We start from the raw sequence: 8520 nt of genomic DNA, 5'->3' as shown, positions 1-8520 counted from the left end.
TGTGAGGAAGTTCTTGAACACAATTTTATGCTTTCTCTACTTCATATAAAAACTGAGAAAGTGCATACTCTAGGAGACAACTTATGGTCATTTCGCAAATTTGAACACAATTTTGTGCTCTTCTAAAGTTCATACACAAAATTGAGAATTGTGTATTATAGGAGACAACAGATGGTCATTTCACATACTTGAAACTACCGTTTCTTCTTTCCACCCTTCCCAGATTTGGAAGTACCGCCTGTAGAGGCAGAGGCAGGCTCTAGTTTTTTAGTTCGACCAGGATGTCTAGGTACTAGTTCTGCGACGTGAAGCATAAGCTCTTTTTCCCTGCAATATCTCAAAATTAATGAGATGTAGATGAATAATCATAAAGCCAGGCATGGGTTGAGTTTGCGGCTAAAAGAAATTTACAAATGAAGTATCTCATGACATGCACAGATGGGTGGCTATTGGTCACCTACAGTGGTATGATTCCTATGTACAAGGTCAAAGGGGTAACTACGTTCTCTAAATGCATCATGTGGTACAGTTGGAGACTAACAACAGTTTCTCATCTCAAAAATTTATTCTCTTGCATTCACAACAAGGAGCAGCACAACGCATCTCATGTACAAAAACCAGGTACAGCCAAAAAACAGAAAATGAGAGTAGAATAACCCTTTAAAGAACATATTCCTGTCGGAATTCCTTAAAAGCCACTGTTAGAAACCTAAGTACACAGGGCCTGAATTAGTTTAGAATGTGGTATTGTAATGGACTCAATTGAATTCAGCCTAGTTTAGTTCGTAACAGACAAATCATCTTTCAAGATAAAATAATATTTTTAAGAATGTCTGAGTGCCCAATTTCTGTTTATCAAACAAAATTTACCAGAATCGACATGTGTTTACAACATTGGTTCTTCAAATCTATATGTAATGCCCGGTCACTCGTACAAATGATAATAATGTGTTTATGTCATCTAATATGTAGTTATTTAGTTCATTATGTTTTACATGTTGATTAAGGTATCGATATTGAGATTGAATATGATTTTTAGATTTTCCATGGTGTATTGAAAATGAATATGTGTCTAAATAATGATAGTAAGATGTGTAGGTAGAAGTAGTGTAATGAAATTGGTAGGAAATGAGATGAAAATATGGCAGTTTTTAAGGGTTTTAGCATAATGATTAGAATATGCATCCAAATTATGTGAGGCCATAACCATTAGAAAGCTAAGATGTAATGCTACAACTTTCATGTTTTGGGTTTTGTCCAAAATCATTGTGGAAGACAAGCCAAAAGCGCCCCGAAGTGTGTCGTGTATATCGTCATTCCTTCACTGACACATGTTGGGACAATAAGCATAACTTTTTACTCAGACCTCCAAATGACATGAAACTAGTTGGAGATTCAAGCCAAGACATAGGGCTACAACTTTCATGTTTACCACGTTTTCATATTATGAAAGGAAGAAACGTTTTTGGAGCGATTTTTGATGAAACAGTGTGCAGAGCCGAAAGTTTCGCGCGGGCCGGCGGACCTGCACAAAAATTAAAATGTTTAGGGCCGAGAGTTCCTCGCCCGGGCGGTAAAAGACGTCCGCCCGGGCTCCGCCTCATGTATAAAAAGATAAGTATCGATTTTTCAAGTCCATTCCAACCATTTCTACAGCACTTTTTCAGCAAGAACTCGAAAGAAACTCATAGAAATCTTCCTCCAAAGCTTCCTTCTTCATTTCTTCATCAATTTGAAGTTAGGAATTAGTTCTCCATCACAAGAGCATCCTAGAGTTGTAAGTTTTTATCTTTTTAATGGTTGTTATACATGTAGAAGACCATATAGATATAGTGATTGTATTTTTGATATATTGGACAGTATAGGAGCGAGAAACACGGTCTCAAACCAGTATTCGTACGCTTGAACGGTAAGTTGGCATGTTCTTGAAGTAATACATGAGTAATATTATGATTTCAAATGCTTCCCATTGATTATTGTTATATGTACATTGTTAGTATGTTTATTGATGAAACATAGCACCATATTCCATTGTTATGTATTAAATATGAAAGGAACTCGTGAATATTGAAGAGGAGTGCTATGTCATGAACACGAACATGAACATGAAAAGAAAAGGACTGATTTTACATGATATAGAGCTTGTTGGACATCATGGGTGGTTTTAAGTCCACCAAAGCTATTGGTCAATATATGTTCATGGGGTGTGGGGTTGCCAAAGGTTGCTCCCTGACGTCCAACACAGTACTAGCTGTATAATAAAGCAAGCACGACAATACAGGTCAACTAATGAGGCTCAAGTACAAAAATGAACATGAATATATGCTATGATATGACATGGTTTAAAGATTCATTGTTGTCACGACTTGATATGTATGTTCCTTCGACGCATATTGATACGTACAAGTGCCAACTTATTGAGTTTTATAAACTCACGTAGCTCGTGTATTACAGGATCAGGTAGTGAAGAGACGTAGGATGCCGGTTCGTCAATGGATGCTTGTGACGTGCCTCACCTCGACATGAACCGGGACTTATTATTGTATAGCTTCCGCATATGTATTGTACTAAAATTCTAAAATATGTCAGGGTTTGAACAAGTTTTACGATGTTTATGATGACACAAAGTATGCTTGTATATGAGAATATGTATATGTATAACAATATAGTGTATGGTTGTGTATGAAAATATGCTTGATGTTGTTGCTTGAGTTGAGTTTTTGGCTTTTACAAAATATAGGGACATCATGCCAAAAATTTTATAAACCGTCAAATTGACGCCCCTCATTTGAAATTACTTCATAATATAGGTATATCATTCAAACCCTATTTTGATTACAAGTATAAGTATCATTAATCATGTCAAGTATAGAGTAAGGGCGTGACACTATATGTTAAGCATGGTAAGTGAGACATGAAAAAGTGAAAATTTTCAATTGACATGAACATGTTTGGATAAAAAAATACAAACATAAGTTTCTATAGAAACTACAGATTTAGTTTGGTTCTTCATTAAGCAAAAAGTTAACCTACTTAAAATGCAACATAACTTCATTCAAAGAACTTGTAAAAGATGAACTGCAACACAAAAAACATAGTGTACAGTTTCCTAAACAACATGTGTAGTCAACAATCGACTGCATAAAACCAACATTTATCTTACCATACTAACTCGAGATCACAAAAACCTAAACATCACTTAATCATTATTCGAACTGAGAAACACATAATCTGGAAAACAATTTATGCAAACTGAGAAAAAAAAAATTATCAAACAATCACTCGAAGAAATGGCAGGATTGCAGACACTCCCATCTTCCATTTTCAACAAAACCCTCACTCTCCCTCTTTGCATAAAATTTCGTGGATAGGCCTTGTCGGCTTAAATTAATTAAAATATAAAATCAATTCAAATCAACAGAAAATAAAGAGAGACACCACAATAAAATCACCTCGATTGCACAAGGGATTTTGAGGTGGGCGCAGGAATCGTAAATCTCCGAACAGGTTGGATTTTCACATGCTTTGTTAGCGTTGATTCTACGCCCCTCGGCTAAGGTTTTCTTTGAATTAATGTAAACTGGGCAGAGAACGACCCACTTTTTTATATTACGTACATTTACATCCACAATCCCTAATTTAAGCATCATAAAACGAGCAGATTCATCGATCCATAACAGAATAACCTATAATTAAATCCCAAAAAAAAATTCTCTCTAGATTAAAGAAAAACAGATAACCCAGAACGAAAAATCTAGATAAAATTGCAAAAATTTAACAACGGATCATTGGAAAAAAAAAAGATAATTACCAGACAATTTTCCGCTTCGCCTTCGCAGCAAGACTTCCGATTTCAGCTGAGAGATCTGCTCGACTAAAACGTTGCGAGAACAAATAAGTGGGCTCGTACAAAGGACTAATGGGTCCAAATATCACTTGATGTCAGGAGCCCAAGTTCGGCCCAATTACGTTGTTGCATCTCTAAATTTGAAACTCATTTAAACACACACACTACAATTCAATTGTTATACGAAATTCCACAGTTAAATTAAATATATAAAATTTTCACTTTATATTAATAATTTAGACAATGTATATTATATGCAAAATATATCATCTTTTACGGTTGTGCTTAGATTAATGTCTTTCAATAATCAAAGTTTATGATTTCAAATTATTTAACTTATTCGGATAAACAAAATTCAAATTAATTTAAAATTTTCTATATATAGATTTAAAAATTTCAATAGTAACGGTCGTGTATTTCAAATAACCCTAGACGTGTGATATTTGAAATTTATTTATCAGATATCTTTGTCCAGATTGAATCCATCGATTATAACACACATCTTTCTGGCTAAAAAAAAAAATAATCAAATCCATCGATACAAATACAACATAGATGAAAATTTTCATTTATAAATTATTTTTAAACAAATAATTTAATTTATTAAAATATTTTGATATATACACTAATTATTTTTACTATATTATAATAGGAAATATGTAAAGGAAACCCACGTTTTATCTCCCGCAGCCTCACTTTTTTTCACGGTTCTAAAAAGTGTGAAGCGCCCCGAAGCGCGGATGTCGAGCTCCAAGTTTTTCAAGCTTAAGTGAGATTAGCACATGCTTAAGCGTAAAAAAGCGTTTTTTATTTTTAGTATAATTGTAATTATCTCAAACCAATAAATAGATAAAATAATACATAAATATTGTTAGGATCGGGAAAGAGTTTAGAGGGGGGTGAATGAACTCTTTCAAAATTTTCTCGTGTAACAGTGATTTCAACCGTTTTTAGGCGGTTGAAAACGTCTTCTCAAACGGTTGAGAATGTGAACCACTATTAAGTACGGAAAACGGTTCACAATCTTTGATGCAACTTAAAACACAATATCAGGCTAAAGACAATGAGTAGAAACTAGACAGATAAATGATTGCTGAAAGTAAAGTGACACAGGTTTGTTATGGATGTTCGGAGAATGGATACTCCTACAGTCAACCCTTCTTCCTCCTTAGGAAAGATTCCACTAAAAGTCTTTGGCTTTACAAACTTCTTGCAACAGCCCGGTCCAATCAGGACTTATCACACTGCCTGTATTGGAACTCTTAGTGATCACTTTACACTTCTGGATATTTAAGAACACTTAGTTCACCAGATAACAAAGCTGAATCAAATAACCAAAGGGTTAATGATATGAATAAATGGTTTTGATTTGGTAGCACGAAAATGATCTTTTAGATGATCAGATAAATTTATCTTGAGTGCGTGCTGATTGATCGATGGAATATCTGAACTTTTAAGAGCGCTCTGAGATCTTTTTAAATAGCAAGCTAGTTGTAATATTGCAGCAGAGAATCTCTTGCCCTTCTGCTTGCATATTCTTCCGTTAATATACGCGATTTATTTAACGGTCGGAAAGGACATAACAACGTTAACATGATCCTCTGTACAGACGTGTTGCTATCGATATGTTGAGCATTAAATGATCTTTGATAGACGCATTTAATGTTCCTTTTGCACAGCATTGTTCTGAATCGCTTTTCTTGAGGCGTTCTTTTTAGGAAACTGTTTTGGGCAACAGAACTTTAGGTCTATGCTTGGTCTTCCTTTTTCTGGTAAAGATAATTAAATGTAGATCAATCTTGGAACTGATGTAAGAATTTGTTGTCTGTAAAGCGGTGTAAATACTTGAATGTATTTAAGCCGGTCAGAGAATGTCTTTGAGTAATAACTAGTTCTCTTTAATGACCGGTTCTGATAACGGTCTGAAGTGAGCGGTTGAAACTGCTTTGAGCTTTGATCAGTTAGCTGAGCGGTTGAACTACTGCATATCTGATATACGAACCGCAGCTGAATACCTGTTTTTGTCATACACCAAAATCCTTGGGAATAATATTTTCTTAACAATTTCCCCCTTTTTGGTGATGAAAAAACTTAGCTGTATGGCTCAGGAAACATTAAGATATAGACCACGATATATAAGAGCGAGAAAAATTGTATTTCATTAAGTGAATGAAATTACAATTAACAGAGTAACCGACTGTAATTCGTAAATATGCAAGAAAAGTTACTATGGACCTTTTACTTCGTTCCACTGCTTTTCGCCTCATCTCCCTTTTCTTTTAACTTGTGCAATTCCTTCATGACCGATAATTCAGCAGCTTGAATAGATGTTTGTCGCTCTCTTTCCCCCTTTTTGACATCACCATGTACGAGGAAAGTCATGATTTCTGCAAGCTGAGCACCTTGGGCATCGAGGCGTTGTTCTAAATTTGTCTGAAGACTGGTCATTTGCTCCGAGAGGCCAAGGCACATGTTAATATGTTTAGCGTTGTGTTGAGCTTGCTTGATCGAGAAACCGGTTTCCATGGTGGAGATATCATTGCGGAGAGCCAACTTGACTGATCGAAGGTCTTCTTGGAGATCAAGTTGTTTTTGAGTGAGGGCCACAATTGATTGATCCATAGTACTCAACTTAGTCAAAATTTGTTGTTGACGACTTGTTTCTAGATCTTCTGCTTTTTCAAGTTGTTCTTCTTCTGATAGTGATCTGTCTTTGAGAAGAATCAGTTCAGAAGAAGAGCGCTTCTCTTCAATGGTGGATTGTTCAGGCTCATGAAGTTCAGCAGTGATATCCTCAATGATTTTATCAAGATCAGTAGTGAAATTCGAGGTTTTAGTGCTGGTTACAATTGGTTGATCAGGTTTTGTTGATGAGGGACTATATGGAGGAGATTGAGCAGGTAGTGGAGATGTGATCAGCTCGGTGTTCTGTACTTCTTTTGGAGAAGTCAACAATTGTTCTTGAAGAATTGTTGAATCATCTTTGGTGGGAGAGCTTGGTGGAAAAACTGTTTGATCCTGAAAATTGACAACTTGATCAAAATCGAATAAAAACTTTCTGCCTCATCAGTAGAGACAATTTGAGCGGCTGAAAAATCAGGCTAAGACAGTTGCGTAGACATCTCCATGACAGAGACAATTGGAGACTTAGATGGAATATCAGTGTCACTCAGATGGCTCTGAAATTCAGTGCTTAATAAGTCTGCAGACATGGGTTTTTCAGAAGGAGGTACAATGGTTTCTTCATCACCCGGTTGAGCTGACTTTGTAAGTACTGGTGAAGAGGGTTTTGAACCAGAAGACTTAGATGAAGAACCCTTTTTGAAAGGGATGGTTTGAAACTGTTCTGAACTCAATTCTTCATTAATTTGCATTATAGAATCAAACTTGCCCTGTTCTGCAGTAGTTGGAAGTTTGAGGTCCTGGCGCCATCTCAAGTTGAGATATTACTGCATAATCATCCATGGCAGTGGGGCTAACAGGATCAAAATTTTGTCTTTTCAGCTGAATAATGATTCGGAGAGTGCTTTCCTTCATTTGAAGTTCCAGAAAGTCTCGTCGATGAAGGGCGGTTTGAATATCAGCCGTTTCTGCCCATTCCAAGATGGACCGCTCAAGTTTAGCGGCTGCTTTTATTTTTCCAGATTTGAGTAGCGAATCAAAAGTTACAGCCGTCCGGTACTGAACCCATGTATCAAACATCTTGAACTTTTTCTGAACAGCCTCATTTACAAGCTCGCTTGCGAGTACAATGTCTGTATGAACTGTATTGTTTTGGGGAGGATTTTCAATCAAGACCTGCTTGCTCTTATCTGAGGATAGAATGATTGGAATTCCAGAATAAGATGACTGAATTTGAGGTTCTGCAATTTGAATTCCCTTCAGCTTAGTGATTACAATTGCAGGAATTGGGGCAGGAACCAATGGTGCCGAAAGATGCTTGACCAGCTTGATCTTAGCTGGCTGTTTAGTTCTCTTTTTCTTAAAGAGCTGAGCAACTGGGACGTTATCTGTCGACTCTTCATCAGAGCTGGTCTTTAGAACCAGCTCTCTTTTAGTTGCCTTAGCGGTCGAACCGAGTTTTGATGATTTCTTTTGTTCCACAAATTCTTCTCCGTCTTCTGTCTTGATTGAGACCAACACTTCATGAAACGTCTACTCGTTTTAACAAGTGCGGAATAATTTTTTTTTTTTTTAAAAAAAAAGACTTAAACTCATCCAAAATCATACGTAAACATTAACGAATAAAAATCTTAAAATCATCACGTATAAAAACATTCATCTCCTTTCAATTTCATAAATTATAATGCAGAAAACATGCGGTCCTCGGGTCGTGTCGCCGCACCAGGCCTGCCTACTCAGAGTTCGGTACCTCCAGTCTCCTCATCATGAAACTCACCTGCATCACACACGCCTAGTGAGTCTAAAGACTCAACACACCTGTACCAGGAATAACAAGTACATATACATAGCACACAGCAGTGAAAAATATCATACTCAACATATATTTCATGAACAAAAAATCATAACGTAAACGTGTTGTGTAAAATCATGTCGTGTCAAATCATGTCATCTCATATCATCATATACGTGTCAAGACAACTCATCGTGTCATCATAAACTTAAATATTTTCTTTTAATTGAATTCAGTTCATTAGTTGTGACTTTCGTAT

The 8520-nt window shown here is 36.1% G+C and overlaps 1 pseudogene; it reads right to left on the bottom strand.

Moving 5' to 3' along the window:
* LOC142531694 (signal recognition particle 19 kDa protein-like) lies at positions 1 to 3800 on the bottom strand (annotated as a pseudogene).
* Between the last annotated feature and the right edge of the window lie 4720 nt (positions 3801 to 8520).

The sequence above is a fragment of the Primulina tabacum genome, chromosome 17 (genome assembly GCF_025594145.1).
Source record: "Primulina tabacum isolate GXHZ01 chromosome 17, ASM2559414v2, whole genome shotgun sequence".
Lineage (NCBI taxonomy): Eukaryota > Viridiplantae > Streptophyta > Magnoliopsida > Lamiales > Gesneriaceae > Primulina > Primulina tabacum.
This window is presented reverse-complemented; position numbering and strand designations above follow the sequence as displayed.